Below are 27,697 nucleotides of genomic sequence, written 5' to 3' on the forward strand. Positions count from 1 at the left end.
TGTAATCCTAAATAAAATTACCCATTGTGTATTTCCATGGATCATCACATTTCCTGGTTTTTCGACGGTCTGATGACCCTCCGGAATATCCGGAATGTTGGGGGTCTGTTAGAAGACCGGAACATCCGTTAAAGTGGTCAATTCATAAAAGTCATACTAAAAGAAAGCATTTAAGAAATGTAACCGGGGAATCTATGACAAAAGGTCGAAATACAAAAGGTCTAAAGGACTAAAGGTCGAAAAACAAAAGGTCGAAAAGACAAAAGTTCGAAAGGCAAAAAGGTCGAAAAGACAACACGTCTAAAGGGACAGAAGGTCGAAAGGACAAAAGGTCGAAAGACACAGAAGGTCGAACGGGACAAAAGGTCGAACGGGACAAACGGCCGAACGGGACAAAAGGTCGAAAAGGACAAAAGGTCGAAAGGGACAAATGGTCGATCAAGAACAAGTTGATAAAAAGTTGGGTGTATTCCAAAAGAATTTGTGAAATGCATTTAACTTCAAGCAAAAATAACACACTCATCACATTAATCAAAGTTGAAGAATGAGAAATATTCAAAGATGGAGTAATTACTATGAAACAATATTATGAATATCTAGATAGTTCTGTTAGAGATAAAAAAAGATTGTTGATTTAGCAAATGAATAAAACTTGTATTGCACGAGACAGAGTTGCCCTAAAAGTTGGCAAAAAATTTGCTCTTTTATTTTAAATTATTTTGAGTAATTGAATAAAATTCATTCAATGAGTACAAATAATAGATGCATATCCAGGTTTCTGAATGTCACTTCAATCTGTCGAAATAGTGCACTCCGTAGCCACGCAGGCGCACGCATTGAAAATACACCGGCGTGTAATATATGCCGGGGTATTTGATGTGCGGCGTGCAACGTTTTGACAGAGCGAAGTGACATTTAGAAAACTCAACATCCATCTATTAGCTGTACTGCCGCTAACCGCAAGTCGAGCACATCTGTATATGGAGCTCCATATACAGATGTGCTCGACTTGCGGTTAGCGGCAGTGTACTCACTGAATGAATTCTATTTAATTGTGAAATATAATTGTTATAAAAAAGAGCAGAGTTTTTGCTAACTGTGTAGGGCAACTCTGGATTGACTCTCTTCGTTTCACTTCCTTGTCCATTTCGACCTTTTGTCCCTTTCGATCTTTTGATCTTATTAATCTTTAGTTTCTTTCGACCTTTTGTCCCATTCGACGTTCTGTCCTTTTCGACCTTTTATCCCGTTCGACATTTTGTCCTTTCGACCTTTTGTCTTTCGACCTTTTGTCCCTAACCCGTAACCGAGTGCTTCTTCGGTAGTAGAATGGTATGCACCGAATCTACATCGACGAATCGACATCTGCCAGTTTTCCCGCTTGTGCGCAGAACTTTGTGAACATCCAGAAAAGATGAAAGCTTGTATAATGGACTGCTCTTTGGTATTAGATTCAAGAACCTCATGTCGTCAACTTTGGAACGTCTAAGAAGCGAAATCTCCTCATAGAAGGCTTCTAGCTGAGCTTGCCGATATATGTAATGCTCTGCTTCAGCCAGCTCCGCTTGATTCAGTAGGCCGGTAGATGCTGGACGTTTTTGAAGTCTGGCTCGGATATATCCGGTAAATCGAAGCACAATCCAGTGACCCTAACTAACTTTCGCCAGTTGGAATATTTCATGAAGTTAAGGATGGGTTCATGAACCACGTGAACGTTGATCGAAACATTCATTTCTGTCGCGGCCGACTCGGTGTTTATTGGCTGAATTGGCCATTCACAGTAATGTCGCCACAGAAAATCAGGCTCCCTGAACCACCGAATCGGCTACATTTTCCTTTGTCGGGATCCAAAACCACTCGGACTGCTCAGTGTTTTCTACAATTTCACCGACTCTGGCACCGACAAACTTACTGTACCGTCTGTGATCTGAGCGTAGCCAGCACAGGACATCCCTAGAATCGGTCCAGAAGTACCGTTTGCTATTCGGGATTCTATGCGTCTCTCCTATATCTTTCGCCAGGCGCGTCCCAATTACCGCCGCTTGAAGCTCCATACGCGGAATCGAGACATACTTCAACGGAGCGACACGGGTTTTGGTGACAAAGCTCATTCGACCACGTTGTGCTCTTCGAATCGTAGATAGGCGACTGCTGCGTATCCATTCTCGCTCGCATCGACAAAGACGTGTAGCTGGATTTCATTGGATGTAGATGATGTCGTGGTCTTCTTCTTATTGGCATTACATCCCCACACTGGGACAGAGCCGCCTCGCAACTTAGTGTTCATTAAGCACTTCCACAGTTATTAACTACGAGGTTTCTAAGCCAGGTTACCATTTTTGCATTCGTATATCATGAATGGTCATGATGTCGTGGTCACTGTATATTATTTTGAGCCATGTTCTCCATTTCTCTAGGTGATTTTCGAATATAGGCTCGTCCCAACCTATGTTAGAGTGCCAGATCTCCTTGCAGCGTATCGTAGACGGACATTAGAATTCGTATAACTTCCCGTTTCGTGGGAACTTGCTGCTTGCATCGTATTGGCATTTTCCAGCTTTGTTAAGATCCTTTTCAGGTGTCTTCTTCTCGCCCATGGAGTGCACAACCGCATTGGAATAGGATCTCGAACCCACCTTCTGCATGTATATACCGAACATCCTTTGCCAGCTTTATAGCCTCTGCTTCGGATTCAATGCTGGTGAGCATATCATCCACATACGTATCCTCGCATATCGCTGTTACCGCTACCGGGAGCTGGCTCTTGAAACTATTTACATTTACGTTCTTAACGTACTGTGCGCTACTATGTTAGCAGCTTGCACCGAATGTCATTACCTCCATCACGTAAGTCGAGGGTGCATGACCCGGAACTCTTCGTGGCTGATTCGAACTTGGTGAAACATTTCACGATTATCCCCTGACACTGCTGTTCGAAAAAACGCGGAACCATTGGAGAACATGTGGCAGCGGTGTGACTGGGTCAAGTCCTTTTAGCAGGAACGAATTGAGCGCGAGTTTTCTTCTAAATAACATAAGATACCTGAGCCAATATTTTGGTTTTGAGACCAAGCGAATAGCTATTACTATCCAAAATATCAAACGAAGCCGTGAAAATTGGGTCTGATGTAATTTTCAACCATTTTTCCGTAAGCTTTAATTCTTAATAAATTCATCATAAAATTGGTTCAAACTACAGCGGCAAATAGGACAACCTTCACGAAGATGTTGTAGGGGTGAATAGTAAAATTTTTGGTTTGCATCGTTATAGGAAGCAGAGCTTAAAATATTCACCTTCACGAAGCAACTTCGGGTCGAATATTGACAAACGTCGCATGACTATTCAAAACATAGAATGACTTACTCAGTTTTCTTCTTCACATATTCATTCATTTGATTAGAACTGAGAATGGTCACTGCGTTTAAAGAAAACATAATTGGCCTTGATTATGTTGACTTTTGGCACAAAAACTGTTCCTCCACCCTACTGTCATCACCTATCTATCCAATGGGAAAAAATGGTGGCTAACATCTCTGGGGTTAGCGCGCGGTGAACCCCACTGACAATTCAAAATTAGTAAACAAAAACATCAGTTCAGGACTAATTTTCTGTGATGGAGTAATTGTTGTTGAGCGATTTGAATGATTTTATTACTATTATCGCTAGGGAGCGGGACCATTTGGGCTGCACCCCCTATTCCCGTCCGCAACGTTAATAACTCGACCGCGTTCCAACCAAATGGCTTGATTGTTCGTACATCACTAGATATTGACAGAAACTAACCATGTACGGTGCTTCATTTACCGTTATTATAAAAATAAATATACCATTCAATCGGCAGCCGCCATTCGATTCCTACTATAATTCTACGCTTCTGGACAAATTTTCAAAAAATCGTTGGTGGGATTTTTGAGTTATGCCGTTTTAAATTTTTCGAGGAAAAACGCCCAAAAAGCGATTAAAATCCATAGTACAACGTTATAATTTGAAAACAATTTTTTATGCAAAATCAATTACATCTCTATACCTACAAAAAATAAGCATTTTCTTTTAAAGCAATATGATAACCCCACCTTTAGTGGAGGTAGCACCAATAGTGAAGGTAGTATGCTTTTTTTGTAATTATACACTCTACTACAGTTTCAGTTGATACATTATGGTAAAAATATGATAAACCGTCTAAGACGAATTAAGTACTGTCCATTTAATTCCACCAGTTAATTTTCGTTATCTTTGCAGATACGTATTTCGACCACAACTGTGTGGTCGTCTTCAGTGTCTTGTACTTGACTCGACTTGAAGTACAAGACACTGAAGACGACCACAGTTGTGGTCGAAATACGTATCTGCAAAGATAACGAAAATTAACTGGTGGAATTAAATGGACAGTACTTAATTCGTCTTAGACGGTTTAATACATTCCACTAAACGAGCTTAATATATTTTTCTAAAAATATGATGTTAATTGCAACTTTTCATAAAATTTTGATTGAAACCATATGATTTTTCTCAATGAAATTTACTCCCCTGTCCCTATAGTGGAACAACTGTGCGTAGCTCTGGAAGGTGCAATTCGAAGATCTTGTGTGCAAAGAAAGGCAACCATCATCAATAAGTCTTACATGCTCCTTGGTTTTGCGTATGACATCGACATCATTGGTGTAGATTGCAGTGCAATGGAAGAATCTTTTAAACGGAAGAGTGGAAGAATAGGACTGACTGATCATGAACTTTGTCAAAACTATGTACCTGGTGGCTGGCAGTGAGCGTTGCAGCCCAAACGGTGTTAGTCCCGAGGTTGAATGGGTTGGATGCGATTTGAGGTTGTCGACGAATTCATATATCTTGGAACACTCATTATATGTGATTATGACGTTATCCGCGAGGTTTTCACCTGTTGCAGCTGTCACGTGTTGCAGCTGCAAGTAGAACTTTCTATGATTTTCGTAGCCAGCTAGAGTCTCGCAGCCTACAAACACGGACAAAGCTAGCTCTGTATACATCGTTGATTCGTCCAGTAGCCATGTACGACCATAAAGCATGGTCGTTAAAAGATGCAGAACATCGAATTTTAGGAGTATTTGAGTGGAAAATACTTGGCAGTGCGGTGGAAAATTAAGAATGGCTCAGACGCTTGAATCAATTGCGCCAAGAGTACAAAAATGCAGACATTGGCAGGCTTTTAAAATACGGCATATTACAGTGGGGTGGACATAATGCACGTATGCCGAAAGAGAGACCAGCAAAAGTCATGTTTAGCATAGAACCTGGAAGAGGACATTGGCTCCAGGGTAGACCATGCACTCGCTGGCTGTGTGCAATCCTGGAAGATGCGCGTAAAATGCGTGTGTTGTAGGCGTGCCGGGGGATCTGTGACTGGCGGCCCTAGAACGAGCGACCTAGAACAAGATATTACAGTCGGTTTTGCTCCGGATAACATGGAGTGTACGACCATTATATACAAGCAGATAGATATTTAATTGATTTTGCATTAAAAAAACTCGTTTGCAATTTATTACGTTGTGCTATGGATTTTTAATTGATTTACAAGGCATTTTTCATCAAAAAACTTAAAAATAGCATAACTCAAAAATCTAGCCAACGATTTTTTTGAAAATTTGTCCAGAAACGTAGAATTATAGTAGGAATCGAATGACGACTGCAGATTGAATGGTATATTTATTTTCATAATAACGGTAAATGAAGCACCGTGCATGTACTAAAAACCAAGTAATTCGGTTGTAATGCGCTCGAGTAATGAACGTTGCTGACGGGAATAGGGGGTGCTGCCCAAATGGTTCTCTACCCTATATACCACCTATTCCGTGCTGTGAAAAATGTGTTCGATTTTCAATTTAATTGTAATAAGACCGTCATTCAACACAACACGGTTAGTACGGTGCAAAACAAATTTAAATATTTGGTAACAATACTGTATCAGAAAATAACGCCCACAGCAAAATAATAACGTGAATTTTATGCTGGAGCCAGATGCATAGATGGTGTCATCCGGCTGTGTTCCTCAGTTTAACGTCGGGGTCAGATCTATGTGAGTAATTGTTGAAATCATCATTTAAGTATTTAGTTTTACAGTAATTCATTAGTTTACGAAATCTAAATAAATTCTCACTGACTGATATTTGATCGGAAATTGTCAATGTTCAGCCGAATATGAATTTGTAAGAAGTGAGGGTGACAAAGAAGGCCGATGGGCTTCACCAAAAATATTCGATTATTTAAAGCTCTGATAGGAAGACTATTTATCACATGGCATGTATGCAGGTAAAATGAACACTTGTATCAAACTTACACAAATTTATGATAAAAGTTGTGCAATTGTAAAGCGGAAGTTCAAGAGACAAACCATATCAAATAATCAAGATAAAACTTTGAATATCTAAATTTAATTACAAAATAACTGATATACCAAAACTTTCTTTTCTTCTTTTCTATTATTTTGATAATTAGGAGCTTTTCAAAAGATATTCCAGATTTTTCAAAAGGCTCTCGCAATCTTGATTGGTTATATTTACGGTGCTGGAGTTGAAAAAAATGAAAATTAAATGTTACAAAATGGTTTTAGAATCGATGTTCATTTTACCACCAGGAAGTGTTCATTTTACCCGCACTTTTTTTTGTACATACGACATTTCGTTGTTTTTTATTTCGAAGAAAAACTATGTTAAACGATGTTTATTAGCGAAAACAATGTTCAGTGCAATAAGAATATGAGTTAAATTGTTGGTCTAAGTGGTAAAACTAGCAAGTTATTCTCGTTTTATGATTGAATTCAACGCAGGTCCTTAACGTGTTCATTTTACAACCTTTTCCCCTACGTAGCTTACCGGGTTTGTTAGGATTCACAAGCGGGAAAATCGGCTGATACCACGAACGTCCGTTGTGCATGATAGTTTGCGGATGTATGCTTTTGCTTGGTAGTCCAAAACTTTACCCCGCAGATCCTTAGCAAGTTTAGGTTCCCGACCCATACGCTTACTCAAACAATCGTGCCTTTTCATGGCCATGGATTTACTTTTCGGCAGCCAAACTTCCTCGTACCGCCATAGTAGACAGGTTTCGTACCTCTACTTCCTGCGGATAGTGTTTGCTTAGAACGGCCTTCGAACTAGCTGTACTCCGAGGTTGTCCATTGAAAAGTAGTATTTTACAGCCGAATGCAACCCCTCGCATTGGCAGATATGATAGCCATACGAAACGTTCGTCTTCACAGGGGCTTGTCCTGGCATTGAGCAAGGACCATAAACCTCCCAGCCCAATCGTGTCAGCACTGCTTTTGGCTGATTTTCACTACCCTCTCTACAGTCGAGCGAATATTCTAACCGAGGGCAGTCGATGCCCAACAGAATTCGGGGTGTCACTGCAGTATATGACTCTATTGGTAGATCAGCCAAGTGCTTAAAGTGCTTTGGCAGATTCGGCGCTGGCAACGTTTGCGTAGAGAGATCCAGACTTTGCACTGTGTGTATCTCTAGAAGGTAGAAACTTTTTCTTGGTGTCTGAGCACTGGCGACATCAGCCAAAAATACAACCGAATCTTCCTCATATCGTCCTTGTCCACCAGTCCATAAGATGCGCAATAGTAATTGCTCACTGTTTGAGATTCAATTCCTCCCACAAACTGTGCTCCATCAGCGTTGAGGTTGATCCTGCGTCAAGGAAAGCGTGCGTTGTGATTTATTTTCATTTGCCATGCACAGTAACGCGAACGTACTTTAACAATACTTTTCCAGGCAGTCTGCGATGAAAATTAACCGAGGCGACTTGGGTCAGATTACTGGACGTCGGCTTGTGTTTGCTGTCATCATGTAACAGTCGATGATGCAAAAAACTACATCCTACATCGTAGCGCTTAATCAAACACTTTCGGCGGATCTTCTTTTCATTCACCAAGGCATTCACCTTGCATTCGGTGATGCGCCAGTTCTGACGCGAACGCGGAATGTACATGAACGAACGCTTCTTATTTCCGAACTTTCCTTTCCGCTTTGAGCTCAGACCGTTGCGGTTTGATTTACACAGCAGGTCCAATCACTTGCCACAAAGCTTCCGTCATCTCCCCGAGCGAATCGTTAAAGTGCTCGATGGGACGAGGGCGCGTTAACAGTTGATGGAACAATGGCAATATAAGTATCAAACCACAGCATTTGGTTCTGGGGATATTGACCACCCTGAGCTGAAGAAGCATATTTTTAATGTATAAGCCTATTTCCAGCTTCCAATGTTTGCTGGGGAGCTTCCGAAGGCATCCAAATTGACTATTTTCAAAATGTCACAATGTGATATTTTGGAAATGACCGTTTTTGATGTTTCCTGAAGCGCCTATCAGAGCCTCGGAACTGACCTCCGGATGTTCAGTATCCACAGAAACATGTCCGGATGTCATAACTCCACTTGTCTTGCAAAATGCTGAAGTTTGATACCCATACCTGATCAATAATGCATAACAAAATTATAACAAGGGGAGTTATTTATTTCAGAAAAATATTGTAACAAAATGTGTTATAAGATTGACTGGTTAGTTGTTAAAATAACAAAAAATATATCAAAAATAGCTCTAGCCGTAACGCAATTGCCTACATCACGCATAGAAATCTGGTACGTTACCACGACGGATTTTCATACATAATGTAGGCAATTAACTTTGTTCCAGCTATGTATTAGTATCGAGCGGATTCAAGTTATACTGGAGGTGATTACCTCCTATTTTTTCCGATGTCTACAAAAAATGTAGGCAATTATTTTGTGAAAATATACATAACTAATGTTGTTATAATTTTGATATGGAATAAAACTGGCCGAAGACACATATTTATCGAATTACCTAATTATAACAGACGTTGTTTTAAATAACAGTAATTGATAGAATTGAATTATAATTTTGTTATGTTTTTTTTTTAACTTTATTAAGGTGTTTTTTTAATCTACAGACTAAGTTCAACACCGTAATTTTGTTATGCATTCCTGATCGGGTATTGTCATAGCTTGTGACATTTCAAATATGGCCGATTTTGACGCTTCCGGAAGAACCCCAAAGAGCCTCGGTACGAGCCCCAAGGTAGCCAATGTTCCCAGAATTGTATCCGGATGTCATAAGAGATTCAAGAGAAGACAACGTAAGTCACCGACCACGAGTTTGTATCGGTTGTGACGAAATCGAGGAGGTCAAAGAATTCATGTACTTTGGCTCACTGCTGACTGCCGAAAATGATACCAGCCGAGAAATTTGGAGACGCATAGTGGCTGTAAATCGTACGTACTTTGAACTCCGATCGAATAGAGTTCGCCGCCGTACCAAACTAACTATCTTATATCTAGACCGGTAGTCCTCTACGGACACGAGACCTGGATGATGCTCGTGGAGGACCAGTGCTGCGTACCATCTGGGGTGCGGTGCAGATGGCGGACGGTACGTGGAGGAGTCGAATGAACCACGAGTTGCATCAGCTGTTGGGAGAACCACCCATCGTTCACACCGCGAAATTCGAACGACTGCACCAGGCACGTAGACATAATGTCGGACAGTAACTCGGTTAAAATTGTTCTAGACAACGATTCGATGGGCACAAGAAGACGAGGTGCACAGCAAGCAAGGTGAATCGATTAGGTGGAAGATGACTTGCGGACCCTCCATAGACTGCGTGGTTGGCAACGTGTAGCCATGAACCGAGCCGAATGGAGAAGATTCTTATGTACTGCGCAGGTCAAAATTCTACTTGTTTTGAAAAATGCTAAAGTTTGATACCCATATTGCCATAGTTCGTGACATTTCGAAAATGTCCGATTTCGATGCTTCTGAAGGCTTCCTCAAGGACCTCGGAACTGACCCCAGGGTGGCCAATGTCCCCAGAATCATATCCGGATGTCATAATCCTCCTTGTCTTGCAAAATTCTGAAGTTTGATACCCATATTGCCATAGTTTGTGACATTCCGAAAATGGCCGATTTTGATGCTTCCTCAAGGGCCCCAGGGTGGACAATGTTCTCAGAATCATATCCGGATTTCGGATTTCCACTTGTCTTGCAAAATGCTGAAGTTTAATACCGAAATTGCTAATATGGAGCGAAAATATTAAACTAGCCATTTTGGGGCCGGTCCCCATAGGGTCACTTCAAAGTAACCTGTTGTTGGCCATTTCTGAAGCATGTGTCACCATGATTTCAGGTTCTGATATAATTTTTATATACAAATCTAGCGGAATGGAATAAATAGGGACGATATTACTCATTTTCCTGGACTTATATCACCAAAAAAAGGAATTTATTGCATCTGACCTAGTGACCCACCGGAATAACTCCGGATAGGAGGACCACATCACTAGTCAAAACATTTCTAGATTCTAGGATCCGTATGAGCAGAACAGTGGTAAAACCAGCCCAATATGACATAAAATGACGAAATGGCTGCAATAAGATTTTTTTTCCTTCACTCAGACCGATACGGGACAAGAAATGTCTCTGAAAGTGGTTAATTCTTGGCACTTTTTCATTTGCTTTGAGCGAAAAATAATTGTCTTGACCCAGCCTCATGAGTGGACAACGGAGGTGACATTTAGACAATTCTTAAAATAATTAGAGTTGTCTTCAAAATATCTTCACGAAATAAATTTCTTCACAGAGATAAAAAAAAAGGTCTTCAAATCTGGCATCCCTGCCTTCGTGCGAAATTTGCGGTCAAGGATCAAACGTTCTTTATTTGTGATTCATTGTTAATTGCTCGTTTGACTAAAGCAAAACTCGCACTTCCAAATGCATTTCGTTTCATTCAGGTAGTCAATCTGGAAACAGTTCCGGTGGGGACCTAATGAGGACAGTTACGGAAGTGACCATATTATTGTCGTTCTACAGCTCAAAATTCGTATTTTTTTTTCTCTCAGATATGAATGTAACTTACAAGTGAATAATGTTGCTCTAACAATGCACTGTAATACCTTATACAGCACCAAACAGACTTGACCTGCCGGAAATTAAATGAAGGGCGCAAAGAGACCATTCAAGTTCTCCAAACTATTAAGTGCTGAGAAAGAGGCGTTCCGGTTGAAGTGAAATATGATACCCTCCCATTAATCACTCCAAGGCGGCCGCAATGAACAGTTTTCCCGCTTCACTGATGCCAAAAACAGCAGCACTGAGGAAACCACACAAAACAACAGCTGCGAAAAGTGAACGCTCCACAGCAGAAGATGTGGTTTATGAGGCTGGCTGGGGTGGGAAAGCTAAAACTGCAGTCTCAGTGCATAATGCTTTAGCGTGAGAATGGAGATAAAAGCTTTTGACAAAAAATACAAACAAACACACTAAAATTTATGATAAATTAAAAGCGATAGAAATAAGTGGTAGAAAGCAAATTGAATCGGATTCTTCATTTTTCAACTCGAAGCTTATACGTAATGGTACAGAAAGGATATTTAATAAAAATTCGTTTATAAAATGATAATTATTTTTTATACATGGTATGACAATAGAATGGGAAACTAAACTAAATTAGAAATTGTTACCCTTAGTATCCTAACCTATCCATCCAAACCATTTATCTAGATCTTTACCCTGTAAACCTATTTACACACTTGCAATGAATATTCCCCGCAATACAACCAATGTCTTGCCATCCAAATTGGATTTCCTAGTTGTACAACAGATTTCGATACTCACACGATATAAAACAAGAACCTCAATTGTTAGATGCTCTTCTTTATTCTTTTCTCACTTCTTACAGAACTTCTCAGCTCCTGCCTTCGCAATCCCCACGTAAATCGCTGTTGTAATGTTCCACACCCAATACACAACTAACCCACCGGAACGACTATAAATTCTTCCAACCCCCTGGAGGCAATGCTTCTGCTGAGTATGTCGGTAATGCAATACAACCGAAGTGAAAAAGATGCACTAGCGTCCCGAAAATGTTTTCAAGCCTTGACGCTTCTGTTAGGGAACTTTCTGGGTATTCCTCCCTGCTTAGCTGTATGTGGAAGACATCGTATCTTACAGCGATGAAATGACGACTATGACGGTAACGAAGACATAATAGCAAACGTCATTCTTCTACAACATCTTCAGCTCAAAAAAAAATCTCCTTCCAGCTTCTTGGGCACATTCAAAAGACAAGCATGAAAATGAGCGAAAACTTTGTCCGTCCTCCGCTGCTGATGTTGAATCTGCTCCGGTTGGTAGCATGAAAAGCAAAACATTTCCCGGAGAAGTAAATGCGACGAACTTGGATTTGTGTCTAACTTTCTTTCTCTTTTTTTTTCAACTCGGAAATGGGACAGGTAGAAACTTTTCCCGCTGGCTGGTGGCTATGGAGATAACTTTGACTTGAATTGCACACGTGTACACGCCTCCGGTAGGAATAAGAATTATTGGACGTAAGTGTAGAACCGAACGGCATAAGTTCTTAGTATTATGGGAATGGGGTCAATCGTAGCAAAATTTAGGATGCGGCAGCTGCTCTGTGAAGTGTGAAGTTTGGAATGATGTTGTTTTCCTTTACTTGAAAAATTGAAAAGATTGGTCGGAAACATGTCAGCAATCTGACTGACAGTTTGAGCTTCATGATTTAACACCATTTTGTTCTCTCACATATAACCAAAAACGAAAAAAGTTAATCCCAATATGTAGGGAAAAAATTATACTAACATCCTGATATCCAGTTACATCTGACAATCGATCAATCATGTTTAGTTAAGAACCAACATGCAACCGTAGGAATGTTGATCGTGAGTTGAAATGGAAGGAAGCTAACTTTTTGACGGTCAGTATAAGACTTTATTTAGAGCGGGTCAGATGTGGAGTATTAAAAACTGATTAGAAAACCAATAATAAACAAAACATGCGTTGCTATTGTCGGCATGGACTCATCCAGCGGAAACATTTTTATACAAATTTAACTTGGAATATAGGATTGTAAATCTTTATCGAAAGATCCATTATTTCCATGCATTATATTGTGGGTCATCAAATTTGATCTAATGGTACTTCAAAAAGCTTGTTATTTACACCCAACTCATTGCTCTAAACGCTCTTCCTTAGTTAGTAACTAATTGAGATCATTCGATGTCAATCAAATGCATGGATTTGTATATTGTAGGTATGACAAGTACAATGATACTCTATGCGCAAAAAAAACAAGAAAAGATCCCATCGACCGGCCCGGCGGGAAGCAAACCCGCTTGGTAATGCCGTAGCTCTACCAATTAAGATTGACGGTACATTGCAAGGATTATCCTGAAAGAGATTGACCAGCTTAAAAACAACAAAGCCCCTAGGGTTGACCAACTACCACAAAAGTTACGCAAACACGATAGTGAGACCCTGGAGTATATTCTTCAAATAAAAGCCAATATTTGACCAGCGAGGTACAGGAGCATGGCATGAAAATCTATGTGGATTGCAAAAAAAAACTCTTCCAGGAATTTTTGAAAACTGGTGATAACTTTCTATTACCTATTAGTAAAATTCAATCTCTGCTCTGACATATAAGGTACACTGGGGGAAGTGGAAAAAGGGGGTAAGTGTAAAAATTGACTCGAAAAATTGGAATTGTACATTCTTTACAGTTTTTACCACATCATAGCATCATGCAATGTTATACTTTGATGCTCACACTAATACTATGTTGAAATTTGTATTACACATACACTAACACGGTTATCGCTTGAACTGTAATTTTAGGTTTCGCGAAAAATTGATATTTGCATTCATAAAATTAATTCTTATTTGCACCAATTGTTCTTTTTTCAAGTGAATTTATATCACAGGTGACCATTACAATACAATTAAACTAATCCCATTCAATTGGTAGTGGTTTGTACCAAGAAAGCAAATAATTCAAAAATTTTACACTTACCCCAGGTATCAAACACTGCGGGGGAAGTGGATAATGTTTTAATTACGCAATTTTTTTCATCCCTCCAGGGTTTATTTCGATAGCTGTGAATCTTTATATGTTCCTTCTTTGTTATCAATGTGATTCCAGTGGTGATTGGACTCATATAAATGAGAAAATGCCTGATTAATCCACCTATCGGTACTTATGCCTTTCACATGTTTTACATATGAAAAAAAAATATATAAGAAAGTTAAAAATAGCACTGATAGGTAAATATATTGTATAATTCACATTAATTTTTATTCCTAACAAGTTTCACCGTTGAATGCAATTTTATGAGAACAAATCGGTTAAGGACAAGTGCTTAAGAATAGCTGATAATTTTGTACGTGCTTTGCGCACACACGTAAATACAAATACGCACATACAGACATCATCTCAATTCGTTAAACTAAGTTGATTAGTTTTTCACCCTATAAGTCCCATTTTTCCTTTAAAATGTTCATCTTTGGGGCGAACATATAGACTTTACGTACACTTAGTGACCGAGAAGGCAAAACCATCCCTCCCCTAGCTATTACGAGAATTCCTTGAGGATCTATTCCGTTAAGGTAATGAAATTATTCCACAAAAGATACTCAGAGCAATTATCGTATTGATTTTAGTTATATGTAACTACTCATCACTATTGAAGGTCAAGGCAACATGGGTTTTCCACTTACCCCATCCCACTAGGGTAAGTGGAAAAACAACTCCTAATATTAAAATATATTTCCATAAATTTCAAGCGACCAAAATGGTATGAATTACCGCACAGTTGGTGCAAAATTGACTGTTTTTAATAGCCCATTTTGATTGAATGCATTTTAATCATTTAAACTGGTTTTACACTAATTCAAACATGCACTATCGATTTTTCCTTTTCCACTTCCCCCAGTGTACCTTAGTTGAAACAAGAAAAACCCTATGTTTGGGTGGGTTTGTTGATGGTCGGAAACGAACCAAGCAAATTTGGTGTGGGTTTGTCGATTGTTTGATAAAACTACTGGACTCGATTATCAGAATCACAATAGTAATAAAAGGTTGGTTGGTGGCCGAAATTGCCATCGGACCTATTCGGATCGCGACAAATCCAACTTGGACATAGTAGGCTCAATATAATCAACCTCTGAAGTGGGTTGGTCGATGATCGAAGTCGCCATTTAAAGCAGGAAGCGCCTTGCGCCCAAAGACGTAGGATTTCCACTCCCTAATACAAAATGCCAAACATATGCTAGCATACTTGTACAGTTATTTAATTAACAGATGCGATGAATGTTGCCCAACAAGTTTGTTCGCAAGAAGTGATTGCAGCAAAGCACCATGCGTCTCCATATGCTTATGATGTACATTGTACATTTTTGATAGCCCATGTAATATCAGATTGTTGAAAAAACTTAGTAGGGGAAAAGGCCCCAAAACGTATTGGCATTACATTCCCACACTGGGACAGAGCCGCCTCGCAGCTTAGTGTTCATTAAGCACTTCCACAGTTATTAACTGCGAGGTTTCTAAGCCAAGTTACCATTTTTGCACTCGTATATCATGAGGCTAACACGATGATACTTTTATGCCCTGGGAAGTCGATACAATTCCCAATCCGAAAACTGCCTCGCCCGGCAACGGGAATCGAACCCAGCCACCCTCAGCATGGTCCTGCTTTGTAGCCGCGCGTCTTACCGCACGGCTAAGGAGGGTTTAATGTCAACAATCAAGTTAAATCTGATGTTTGGCATTGTGTTTTGTAGAGAAATAAGTTCAAAAAGTAACAGTGAGTGTTTAAATCGAAAGCGAGTTTTTATCAATTGATAATTTGGATATGTGATCGCATGAGAGTGTTGCTCATCCTCGATTATTTGAAAATTTTATTTTTCCCATCCCTGAGCAACATTCTTTCCCAATCAATTAATGACCAACAAACAATTTGAACACAACAAATATTTCGTTGTCGAAATTCTTTTTTGAAGATGTTCATGTTAAGCAAATTTGATTAATTTCAAAATCGCATCACACTTTTTAGTAAAAAAAAACAAAGTAAAAATCAATTCGCTTGGTCGAATGCAGCCATCATAAAGTCTTTTTTCCGACCACATAGAGTTTTACCTGAATAAGCTAATTCATTTCAAATCCTCACAAAACCCAAAATATTTCTTCCCGGTAACAGTCATTAGAGCAAAAAGGCATCTCGGAATTTGATTATCCGACTGATTATTGGGTTGTAGGATTCCTAAAAAACTGAAGAACTAAGACATATGTGGTATTTCGAAAACTTTCGTTTCAGGCTTTCAGGTTCGAAACGAAATTCCGCGAAATTTCGCAGAATTTGAGCATGGCGAAATCTGATTTCTTGATTTTGTTTCGTTTCGTAAAATTACAAAAATTTCGCTAGAAAAAACTTGCTTTTAACGAAAATTAACGGAATTCCGCGGAATTTCGAAACAAATTCAGATTTAAACCTGCCTCGTACGGTCGTGCAGTATCAAAAATATTGGCTGCGCCGCCACAAAATAATCAATAAAAAGCAAAAAAAAAGTAGATTTACATAAAAAAAAACATAATAAAGAGTACGCTGAACGAAATCATGAAGCTATTTTCAAATCTTAATGTTAGCAATATTAGCTATCAACAATTACAAAATTTTCCATGAAATTAATTTTTTTTAAATAGAATTAAATTTTTCCACAAAATAATCAATAAAAAGCAAAAAAAAAGTAGATTTCCATAAAAAAAAAACATAATAAAGAGTAATAAAAAAAAAGAAAATTTCTAAAAAAAGACACACAAAGAGGCACTAAAATTGATAAAATTTTTCATGAACTTTAAACGCTTTCAAAGAAGGGGTCATCTATGGTTTTAGCTTAGGCTCAGTTTTATTGCTTTTTATATTTTAGACGTCAAACGGTTGGCAATCAACGCACACTGGGGATTTTCAAAAGCAAAAGGCTCGAAATTCAATTACTCTAGCTGACGCTGCAAAATTTCCAGAAAGTACATGTTTCCTGAAGGAAAAAAGTGCGATGAATCGATTGCGCGGGGTTTCGTGCTGGACAGACTGCTTTAAAGTGCCCATTTTGCCCCAATTTTACTAAAAATCACAATATTTCTACTATGCATTAGACTGACGCTGACATTTCTTCAATAAATATATCTATATATAAATATAACAGTCGCGTGTTCGATCACGAACTGCGCTCATCGATGTAGCTGCTGTTGAAGCACGACGACGACAGTGCAGCGTGTGAGCTGCTATTCATGTGTGTTTTTGTTGTTCTCTGTTATCGCGCCAACTGCTCGCGTTATGTTGCTTAGCAGTTGGCGCGCAGATAGTCTAATTAGATTTAAATTTGAATGTTTGTGCACACGTCCCCAATAATTGTAATACATAATAATAATTGTTTTGCCGTACTAAGAGTCGCCTATAAAAGGCGATTCTACACTTTATGCAACGTACACACCAGTCAAGCAGTTTGACGAACATTGACTCCACCCCCAAGAAAACGCTTCGGTTGCTGCTTTGTTTGAACGTGTGTGAAGTTGTTCGAACGACCATTTGACAGTTGGCGGCTCGGTTGGAAAAAATTAAAACGGTTTGATTTTGGTTTGAGTTGCCGGGGGTGGAGTCAAGGTTCGCCGCACATGTTTGAGCGTTTGTAGTGAAGTTGCACAAACCCCCATATATTTTTTGATGGTTGGTGCTCAAGTTGTCGCTTCGGTCGTTCGTGTGTGATATTGTTGGTCGAATAAATTGATTGTTCGTGCCGCTGTTGGTAAAACTTGATGGATGTTTGAATAGACGAGAGGTGGAGTCAATGTTGGTCGAACTGCTTGACCGTGTGTACGTTCCATTATGTATCGTACAGTGTTTATAACGTAACCTCCGAGCTGGCACGCTGCCTCTCGGAGGCAATAAATCAAGAAGTCCAGTTAACATAAGAAGTTTTCCTTAATCGTCGCCCGGAGAGTCCACCACAAAAAAACAACACAACGTAGGGTCGTCTCACCCTGGACGAAACATATATGTTTCCTGAAGGGAAAAAGTGCGATGAATCGTTTGCGTGGTGCTTCGTGATGGGCAGACTCTTTTAAAGTGACCATTTTGACCCAATTCCCCTGAAATCAAAATTTTTTTGCTATGCCTCGAGCCGACGCTGATATTTCTCCAATAATTATAGGTTTCATGAAAAGAAAAGTGCGATGAATCGATTGCGCGTGGTTTCGTGCTGGTCAGACCACTTTGAAGTGCCCATTTTGCCCCAATTCCCCTAAAATCACAATATTTCTGCTATGCCTCGAGCTAACGCTGATATTTCTTCAACAAATATATGTTCCCTGAAGAAAAAAAGTGCCATGAATCAATTTCGTGGGGTTTTGTGCTGGGCAGACCATTTTAAAGTAACCATTTTGGGCCCAATTCCCCTAAAATCACAATATTTCTGTAATGCCTCGAGCTGACCCTGATATTTCTTCAATAAATATATGTTTCCTGAAGGGAAAAAAGTGCGTTGAATCGATTGCGCAGGGTTTCATGCTGGGAAGACGATTTCAAAGTGACCATTTCTTCCTAGCTCCCCTAAAATAACAATATTTCTGCTATGCCTCGAGCTGGAGCTGATTTTTTTTCAATAATTTTAAGTTTGCTGAAAGGAAAAAGTACGATTAATCGATTGCGCGGGGTTTCATGATGGACAGACCACTTTAAAGTGCCCATTTTGCCCCAATTTCCCCAAAAAATCACAATATTTCTGCTATGCCTCGAGCTGACGCTGATTTTTTTTCAATAAGTATATGTTTCCTGAAGGGAAAAAGTGCGATGAACCGTTTGCGTGGGGTTTCGTGCTGTGCAGACCACTTTAGAGTGCTCATTTTGCCCCAATTCACATTATTTCTGCTATACCTCGAACTGACGTTGATATTCCTTCAATAAATATATATTTCCTGAAGGGAAAAAGTGCGATATGGAAAAGGAAGATATAAATCCCTTTTTTAAACACTCCATTACAGTATTTATTTTAAACTAGAATTAAAGTTAATCACTTTGATTCCTTCTTTCAATTGATATATTCTCTTGGTTTATGACAAGGGAAGATATAGTTCCTTTTTTCAAGGAATGCCTTTGTCCGACAGAAGACATGAGAGGATATGATTTTTTCATGCAATTCAATCATTCGCTCGGTTTAAGCCAAGGGAATATATGATCCCTTCTTTGAGAGATGCATTTACCTGGCGGAAGGCAAAAGAGGATATGATTATTTTTTTCAATTCCATTTTCTCGATTTAAGACTGGAGGAGATATGATCTCTTCTTCCGAAGAATGCATTTGCCCGGCTGATGCGTCATGACGGTAAGGTAGGATATGAAACATGCATTTATATATGTTTATAATTATTAATGAAATATCAGCGTCACTTCGAGGCATAGTAGAAATATTGTGATTTTAGGGGAATTGGTGTCTGACCAGCACGAAATCTCGCGCAATCGATTCATCGCACTTTTGCCCTTCAGGAAACATATCTCGCTTAACTTTTCAAAAGGACCTAAGTAACATTTTTTTCATGAATTAATTTGAATAGCGCAATCAACAGAAAAACATGAAAGCTTTTGATTGCAGTACTCAAATTAATTCATGAAAAAAATGTTACTTAGGTCCTTTTGAAAAGTTGAGCGAGATATATTTATAGAAGAAATATCAGCGTCAGCTCGAGGCATAGTAGAAATATTGCGATTTTTAGGGGAATCGGCACAAATGGGCACTTTAAAGTGCTCTATCCAGCACGATACCCCACGCAAACGATTCATCGCACTATTTCCTTTCAAGAAACATATATTTATTGAAAAAATATCAGCGTCAGCTCGAGGCATAGCAGAAATATTGTGGTTTTAGGGGAATTGGAGCAAAATGGTCACTTTAAAGAAGTTTATCCAGCACGAAACCCCACGCAAACGATTCATCACACTTTTTCCCTTCAGGAAACATTTTTTTTTTTGAAGAAATATCAGCGTCAGCTCGAGGCATAGCAAAAATATAAAGATTTTAGGGGAATTGGGGCAAAATGAGCACTTTAAAGAAGTCAATCCAGCACGAAACCCCACGCAAACGATGCATCACACTTTTTTCGTTCAGGAAACATAATTTTTTTTATGAAATATCAGCGTCAGCTCGAGGCATTGTCGAAATATTGTGATTTTTAAGGGAATTGGGGCGAATGGGCACTTTAAAATGGTCTGCTCAGCACGAAACCCTGCGCAAACGATTCATCGCACTTTTTCCCTTCAGGAACCATTTTTTTTTTTTGAGGAAATATCAGCGTCAGCTCGAGGCATAACAGAAATATTGCGATTTTAGGGGAATTGGAGCAAAATGGGCACTTTAGAGGGGTCGTTCCAGAATGAAACCCCGCGCCATCGATTCATCGCACTTTTTCCCTTCAGGAAAAATATATTTTTTGAAGAAATATCAGCGTCAGCTCGAAGCATTGTAGGAATATTTTGATTTTTAGGGGAATTGAGGCAAAATGGGCGCTTTAAATTTGTCTGCCCACCACGAAACCACGCGCAATCGATTAATTGCACTTTTTTCCTTCACATATACTTTTTGGAAGTTTTGCAGCGTCAGCTGGAGTAAATGGATTTCGAGCCTTTTGCTTTTGAAAATCCCCAGTGTGCAACGTCAGATGAAATAAAAGTGCATCTGATTGTGCAGCGCAATGCAGCTGCCATTGAGTTTGACATAATTTTGAAGTTTAGCGGTCCGATAATTGCAAAACTGTTGCAACTATCGAGTTGCAGTTAAAAATAAATCAGATCAGTAGATACAATTTTGTCAAAGAAGCAAAACCGTGGCGCAGATTCCTAGAGGTCTTGTGAAGTATTTTAGAGCGACTCTTTCATATTAAATGCCGAATTCTTCGCCTCTTAGGCCTCAAACCAGATTTAAGCGCATAAGAAGACCATCGCTAAGAAAAACATGATTATCAAACGAAGCACAATGATTTTGCGTTAGATTGATTTCAGTTTTCGTCTTCGAGTTTTCAAAATAACTTCGTTTACATTAAATATTTAGTGGCTTTCCAAGGTGGCTTCACATGAATTACTTTTTCAACAAACCAACGATTCCTTTCCCATGGCGCTAACGTATATGCAGAGCATTCTCCGGTTTCTTATAATAATGAGTGTCAAACTAATTTTCCTCTCCTAATCCTAAATTGACTGTAAGGGCGTAGCTGGCTCATATTGTTCATAGCTGCTGTTTCTTACACTCAATTGAAGTCGATTGAGGAAGAAAATTTGACAAAAATGTTTGCATGCCTCATTCGTTCGTCGAGTTGATTGTGTAAAAGACTATAGATCTGCGAGCCTCCTATAAAAACGTTAAATTTGGAAGAAAGTGATATCCTTTTGTTACAAGTTTTTGTAGGAGAAAGAAAAAAATATTTCTTCATACCTGGCAAAACGTAAAATCTTTGAATAAAAAGAAATAATCACCGTCTACGACCAGAGGTCGCACAGGCTGAACACTTAACATTTAGCTTGAGATAACGGACAAGGACATTTACACAACACTCAGTGGACCAGTGGAGAACTTTTCGCTTTTACGAAAAGTTTTCTCCTTACCGGGCCGGGAATCGAACCCACACTCCACAGCAAATGCGTTTAGACGTCGCTAACCCCACGGCCACGAAGCTCGCAGTGTTCACATTTCTGAAATACAATCTAAAATACATATATCTTTGTTCATTGCAAATGTATGCTATTAACAATTCTCTATCTGTGTATACGTCTGGCAGTGGCAGATGTTAATATATAAATGAGTATCCCACTAGATAAAAAATAATATCTATGCATTCATTTTCTCGATTTTCTGGCTCAATATCATAAACCACGCTGATAAGTCAATATAAAGTATAAGTCAATATGTAAAGTATTACTTCTAGTGGTGGAATAACTACATCTAGCATCTCTTTTTATGAGAAAGCAGAATTTAAGGGATTCTTAAGGTGAAACAGATAGAATCAGGTATGATAACCTACAAGTTCAGGAAGACAATGTTTAAAGCCCATTTGCCTGTTAGGGCCCGTTTTTATGTATATGCTATCCAGATTACCGAGTCGTAGACGGAAATTTTGATTAAAGCCAAAACGGTCTTGTGAGACCGTGTCCTATTGACCACCTCCTGGAGATAATCGTCTGCTGATTCAGCCCACCCGACAACCAGATCATCTCGCCATCCCCAACTGCTTCTGAACTCATCTGCCAACACGTGGCGCACACGTCGAGAAACCATCGCATCCGTCGTATGCCGGCCGGCCAGGTATTGGTTGATAACTACACGACTCTGACACACACCCACACAGTATGTAAATTTAGGGCAATAAACCAACAACTGTTAAACACGAGATTTTGTTAATTACTCCCATATATCCGAGGTCTGATTAGTGAAGTAGAGGTACACACCAGCCGATCTTGAGACCGAAGAGGTTCTCCAGGACGAGCTAGCCCTAAAAAGAGGTCTTTGCAGCACCCAGCCTCACACGGCAGGCCGTTGCTTAGCCAAGCTTGCCGAGGCTTTTGTTCTGGCAGTCCTCGTGCTGCCCATCCTAGCAATCAGATATCAGAAGCACACACTGCACGACGATTACCAATGACGGGAACGCGGCGATTCACCACAGACTGCTTCTTCTGTTCTATTCTGTCTTCTGTCTACTATAATCCAATTTGTCGCAAAGCAGTTATTTGACTTTGAAAACATGAAATCAGAATTAATGTGAAATCAATTCAATAAAAATTCCGCGGAAAAAAATTTAAGTTTCGTTTCGTTTCGATTCGTTAGGAAAAAGTGTCTTATAGCATACCCTTAGTATGAGGTGTCCTTGGCGAAGGGCTTGGGCCATCTGCTACAACTTTCCCGAAAACACTAGGCTCATATCTGGTTTCGATGGATAAGCAAAATTTTCATCTCACTTTAAGGTGGAATAATCATTTCAAAGATATTCTCAAATCAAGGTGCTTTTCATATCTAACGTCTTCTCCAAACAAACAACAGAGAAAAAATCAACAGAAACAATTCTAAAAAAGCGCACGAAATCGGCAAAAAGCAACACTGTGCACTATGACCGTTGATGAAGTAACTATTTTCACAACAAAATCAAGTCAAAAAAGCTCAGATTATGAACATACGACTTCCAAAATTACATGCCAATTAGGACAAAAACAATTGACCCAGAAATATTGGAGTAAGCAACTAAAACTGTGCAACATTGTAAGTGAAAATTCTCCAAAAAATATATATATAGTTTTTTTCTTGAAAAAAGCCACATCCAATCGCCGAAACGTCGGGCAGATTAAAACGTTAACCATTTAATGGTTTTAAAGAATAAGATAGCCGCAATTCGTATAGGGGGAATGACGGCTTTGGCAGGTTTTGTTCTATTATTGGCAGGGGTTTTTTTTATGACCGATTATGCTGAAATTTGGCATAAACATTCTTTGCATATCAAAGAATATTGGGGCTAGGGTGGTCGGTATTGGCCATTTTTAACAAATACCGGTATTCGGTATTTGGTGGAGTCAATACCGGTAATACCGGTAGAATACCGGTTTTTGTGAAAATATCAAGTATTAAAAAAAAACTTTTGATTTGGCCTTTTGGATGAAAAACAACATTTGTTGACAAACTTCAAATGTTAAAATCATTGCTTGTTGAGCTTGGCACAGCGAAACTTAAGTAGACATAGCATACTGAGCGAATCATCTCCCAATCCGCATTGGTTTTTTTGGCAATGTTGTCAACTACTGAAAATCCCTCTCTGGTTCAACCGAAGTTGGACGAATGGTTCCAAGACCATCGAAAATCAGTGTCAAGTACTTGCCATTAATCCCTCCAGATTCATAGTAGGAGAATCGATTACGGATTGCATGCAAGGATCCTGGCGTCATCGCATTTGCCACCAGCAGTGTTTTGCTCTGCTACAGTCTCTCCACGAATTGTTATTTAACCGATGAACCAGAGAAATTATCCATAGAGGCATCTTCTTCGAACCGATCGTCAGGTATGGTCGTTATCTCAGTTTCAACAACGAAACGATTAGACCAACAATTGGACGCTTCAAGATCCTGTCCGCTTGCTTAATCAAAGTAGCTCTGGATGTCTTGAAGAAAATGACAAAATCGTTTCTGATCAATTTCTTCACGGCAGAATTATTCAAAAAATCAAAAAGATCGGCGTATTCTGATCGGCTGTCTTGGATTTATCCCTTCAAAGCATAGACTAGGTGGCGGACATTTTTTGGCCTAATTTGATAATTGTTCCAACATAAATTTGAGCACAACGTCAGCTTCATATAGAGTGCAGAACTCACAGCAGAGAAGATCCCCAGCAGCTTGAACAAATTTGAGGGCTTGAATTTTTTCACCAACCACCAAACAATCATCACTGAAGTTAAATTTGGTTTAAAGCTGCAACTCATAGATCCGTTTGAGCATAGATGATAACATGCTATTCCAGCAAGCTTTGGTATCGGCCACTAATTTAAATTCTTTTCCGAATTCAGAACGGACATATTTTTGCAATAAATTGTTTTTCACAGATGATCTACGGAAAAGAACTACTACGGCACGTACCTTATTCACAATTTCATATATTGCGGGAAAATTTTCGACAATTTCAACAATGTTTATTGAGAAAAAATCATTCGCATTTTAACAGATGGCTAAGGGGATTAAGCAACACGAATTATTAATAACGATGATGATCTTTTTTTGTTATATCGTGAACTTGGACAAAGTTACTCATGCATGCATTTAATTATTGTGTTTTTTGCACGATGCTTCACTGTTTGTAACCGAATATTTGTCCCATCTGTGAGACATCAATTACATGCAGTTTAGCTTATAGGGGAAATGTTCCGATCTCCATCTCACTGTACATATATCCATCTTATATCGCTAAACAAAGAAATACGGCACCAAATTCGTCGCTTCTTTTTTGTCAACATGCGTGCTTACTGCTGAAAAAAAAAACACAAAAAATAATAAACAAACCAAATTCCTTTCCATTGCTTTGTTTATGATGGGATTGAAATAGGAGCTATGAGATGAAGTGGCGAACCGTTCCCCTACATGTTTGTAGGTGAAAACTATTCGAGATTTATCATTTTGACAGCAAAATTCAGAATACCGGAAATACCGGTATTTTCCGTCTCTAATACCGGTATTTTCGGTACCCAAAATTGACCGGTAATACCGGTATTACCGGTTTCGGTACTACCGGTTAGACCACCCTAATTGGGGCCAAATTTCATAAAAATTTGGTCGACAAAAACCCCCCTGCCAATAATAGAACAAAACCTGCCAAAGCCGTCTTTCCCCCTACGTAATTATGAAATTTTTGATTGAATCCAAGAAAATCAAACTCTTGTGTTTCCCGGATCCGGCAAAAATGATCGAATTGATCCGAAGTGCGGTCTTAAAATCGTAAACACCCTGCTTTCATATCATATTGTGTAAAATCATAACGATTGAACTACAAGTTGTTGCGCAAGCATTGTTCAAAAATTGAGATTTTTATAGCTGGTTTAATTATTAACAAACTCTTAAAAATTAAATGGATAGTGTTAAGGCATTGAATTGAATAATTAGATGTAAGAAAAGTGATTTCGCTGAAATTATAGAGTTATAGTGTAAAATTTTGAAAAGTAACTTAATAATAAGCGTGAAGATTGTGATCTAAACTACTAAACAAAACGCTATTGACCTGGGGTTAAGGTTCATCGTTCGGTGAAATTTGAAACAAAACTAAACGATCAGTGTGTGGATTTATAGTGAAATTGAACGGACAAGGGAGTTTGTGATTTCTGACTCTACTGGTAATTCTGCTGCATAAAGCAAATAATAGGATGTCGAACAATAATATCCCCCGTTTCGGCCAAACGGTGGAGCACCACTCTCCTCTAACTCTGTACAATCATGTTCATCTGCGTGTGCGTTTCAAATGCAGGTTTGCCAATGTAGAATCCGAAAAATTTAACCGATCAATTAACCGCGTAAACGTATTCTCTATACGCTGTCATAAACGTTTGTCATATGCGTTTGTCCTAAACTGCAACAGAACAGGACAATGATCGCCTGCCGCGCATTTAGGAAATAATCCGGTTTTCGAAGATGTTTTCAGTTTAAAATGTATCAATTATATCAACGTTTAGACATAAACATAGTCATCTGTTGACATGATTTGTGTTTTGTCTATGAAATATATTAAGTATCGCTATTTGACAATAATTACCTCACGATTTTTGTAGCAGATAAAATGGAACGCAACATCCTCTTTAGATGAGGACAAAGAACTATCGCTATTCTCTTTTGTTGCTTGTTTTTTTTGCATTTTTTAATGTCACTCCTTGAACAGCCACAAAACCAAAATCAGAAACTTGAGACAAAATTTCACTTGGCTGGTACTGACTTTGTCCATGCGAATGAATTGTTGCAACATCCTGTGCGCTTGTGATGAAAATTTTCGGCTTGTAGGCTCCATCGTCCTAAATAAGAAATTATAGATTTGAATAGTATGTTATTGAATGGGTAGTTATTGAATGATTAATTCATAAGCATTGATCAAATTCGCCGTTGAGTAGAACCTTATTAACTGGTACGACACGAAAGCCAGTGAGGTAGTAGACGGCCATAATACATAAGAGCTGGGACATAAGAGCATTCACGAAGGTCAGGGTCATTTGTTACCTTTGAGAAAGATGGGAAAAGATTCACGATCAAAACCAAAACTGAGCGAGCATCCAACTATAAACTTTTGCGCTACCGAATTATTTCGAAGATGATCGCGGGAAAATCGAGAAGTTTATTATTCCATCAACAGAAAAACTTGGACATGATGTGTGATGTGATTTATGTTTACCATATGTTAATGAAATATTTTCTTATTTCAGAATAATTAATGCCAGCAATAAGTTAACCAAGATATAGGAGAAACATACAAGTGTTGGGCATTTTATTGCATTAAAAATATCAGAAGCTAAACTGTTACCTGCATCTATGATATTTTACTGGCCTCGGCCTCTAAGCTGCATAATTACATAACAATCTGCGTATTAAAGTTTTCTGAATAAACTGAGACTACATTATTAAGATATTTTTCATGTTCAATACTAGGAAACTGTATTTTTTAAACGTCGCTATGCAAGAATTCATTGTTTGCTTCCGGACTTCTACCGGAGACGTTTCCTACCACGGCTTTGGGTCTATTAGTTCTACTTCTGATGTGTAATGCGACAGCTGAGCTTTGTAGTTCCAAGAATCCAAGAAACTAAAATACAACATTCCGTTCATTAGAATTTTCCTTCAATTTCAGATAAAATATGAAAAGATAAATTTGATATTTTAATTGAATGTTCGTGAATTATGTAGCGCTTTTGCATGAATAAAGCTTCATTTTTATGCATAGCGACACTGTTTTTAAGGCCCAAGATTAGTTAATTGGATAGGAAACCAAATGCAAAACTTTCATGTAAAATATTTTCTAATAATGAATCGTATTTACCGACACTGTCATTGTTCAATTTGACATATGGTCAATTAATTACGTTGCTAAAATCATCAATTTCACTTTTGTTTATTTCGAATCATATCGAAATAAAGTCGCTTTGGTTGCTTGATTGATTTTCGGCAGATTAATTCAATTTATCCTAAGTGAGACACCCGTTGATCCAACATCTATGTTGGAATGATAAAACTGCAATTTCGTCAGTCATAGATCCTCAGACAGGAAACAAAAAAAATGTTCAGAATTTAATAAGGTTTAATTT

At 38.8% G+C, this 27,697-nt stretch overlaps 1 protein-coding gene across 11 annotated transcripts in view; it reads right to left on the minus strand.

Annotated features, from left to right (window-relative positions):
* LOC134209017 (uncharacterized) overlaps positions 1-27,697 on the minus strand; it is a 304,043-nt gene that overhangs the window by 85,141 nt on the left and 191,205 nt on the right. The gene's annotated exons all lie outside the window — the stretch shown is intronic.

The sequence above is a fragment of the Armigeres subalbatus genome, chromosome 2 (genome assembly GCF_024139115.2).
Source record: "Armigeres subalbatus isolate Guangzhou_Male chromosome 2, GZ_Asu_2, whole genome shotgun sequence".
Taxonomy (NCBI): Eukaryota; Metazoa; Arthropoda; class Insecta; order Diptera; family Culicidae; genus Armigeres; species Armigeres subalbatus.